The following is a 2,127-nucleotide window of genomic DNA, read 5'->3' on the forward strand; positions in this document are numbered from 1 at the left end:
ATTAATAATTATGATAGAGGTGTTAAGAAAACGAAAATGAAGCTTGAAGTCCGTACTTTGAGAATCTTCTAGTGCCGTTTGAGTGACATCAATTTTCTAATGGTTGATGATAGAGGACCTACAAAATTGACAAATAGAATCTTCTGTTACGGAGGAAAGCAAATGATACAGTAATGGGATAAAAAGGGCGTGAAATTTCAAAATCTTCCCTTCAAAAGCACTTTCGCGGAATTCAATATGATAATTTTTCGCCAAGTTATAACAATTCGTGGTGATTGGTAGACTCGTGCTATAGAGAGAGTACTCTCTATAATTTTGGCGTTCCACTCTTATCGCTCCACGGGTTAAATTTAGAGATCTACTATATATATAAACCACTATTTAAAATAAGAATGCAAAATGCTATTTTCATTTTAAATACATATTTAAATACATATTTAAATACATATTTAAAATGAAATTATTTTAAATATTATTCAACCCTGATATTGATAAACATTACAGCACGAATATTTTTTGCTCCTAGAATCATAAAAATATTGACATCGAAAAATATATTTGATGATTATTTTTGGAGTTTCGTTTGTTAGTTGAATTCATGTATTGTTTATTATACATTATTTTATGGGCTTTTTATCTTCATGAGTTTGCGCATTATTTCGTGCTGCCTCTCGATTAATCTGACCTCATCTGACTTGATCTATTGTAGGTAATTTATCAAAGTATGGTAAAAGTCATAAAATGGGTTTTTTCCGATAAATGCTCATTGCAGGTTTCAATGATTCCTTCGTTATCAATTAAATATTGATTGAGCAAGTTATTTTACAAAAATACTTTTAAAATAATTTTATATAATATATATTAACTATTTTACAATTAATTTTTAATAATAGTAAAATGTTAGAAGTTCTATCAATTTAGATGAAAATTATATTTTTATTAATTAAAACTTTTTGTATTACTCTGTATGAATAAATTATTGATCTAGTATTTCAATATTCTGCAGAAATATATTTAAAAAACATAAATAGCTTGAATATAAAAAAGAATAAATACTTACTTAAATACTTAGATTTATTTTTAAAGATATAATATATGTGTAGCATTGTGATAAAAATTTTGTTAAGTTTTTTATTAATCTATCAACATTATTAGTTATTAGAAATAACACAATCAATAAATCATTTTCTGTATCTTTCATTTTTTTCTTTGAAATGAAAGAGAGGTACATTTTGCATTCTTGGAAATTAAATTTTCAGGAGACATTTTTATTTCTCCTTTTTCACACGTTTAAACTTCAGTAAGTCCGCATGTCTTTCCAAAAGAGGAACTTTCTCCCTTTGACATCGTATTTCACGCAACGGTAAGTTATACGAAGATGCTCTTTGTTTAAACAGGGTTCGCGGATATAAGGTCTGTTATAAAAGGTCCTCGCCCTTGAAATTAATTCGCGAAGGAGACAAAGGCATCGCCCCTCAGTTTACTGAACGAATCGTGCGCGCGGTTTTACGGATGGCGAATCATTGATACACGGTATATAAACATTATTTGAGTAGAATGAAAATAATTAGTAACACATTATCGCAATTGCAGTTGGTAAAAAGATTCTTATGAGAAAGTTGTTTTTCTTTCAAATATTAATCAGGTTTAGATATGGTTATAACGAAGTTGTTAAAGAGTGAATCATTTTTACAAAAGAATTGATGCTTTACAGATCACATAACTATTACAATACTTAACTGTTAATTTTTTGTTAATTTATATAAGCTTATATTAATGTATGTATTCATGCAAATTTATTCTGAATTTTTATATTTTCAAAATAAGTTATTTATAAAATAAGTAATTTATATTTTCATAAAATATTTATTATAAAATATTTTGCACAACATTTATATATAAACATTTATATATAAATACTTCGCAAAATACGTTGCAACAAATACATAGTATGACGAACGGCGCGACGCGGCGACGTATCTATTGATTTTAGGAAAGAGGGAGAACGAGGGATGGAAACAGTGGGGATAAAAGAGAGGGTGGTCCGAGAGGGGGGGGGAGAGAGAAAGAGAGAGAGAGAGAGAGAGAGAGAGAGAGAGAGAGAGAGAGAGAGAGAGAGAGAGAGAG

Source organism: Atta colombica, unplaced genomic scaffold (assembly GCF_001594045.1).
Source record: "Atta colombica isolate Treedump-2 unplaced genomic scaffold, Acol1.0 scaffold238, whole genome shotgun sequence".
NCBI classification, from domain to species: domain Eukaryota; kingdom Metazoa; phylum Arthropoda; class Insecta; order Hymenoptera; family Formicidae; genus Atta; species Atta colombica.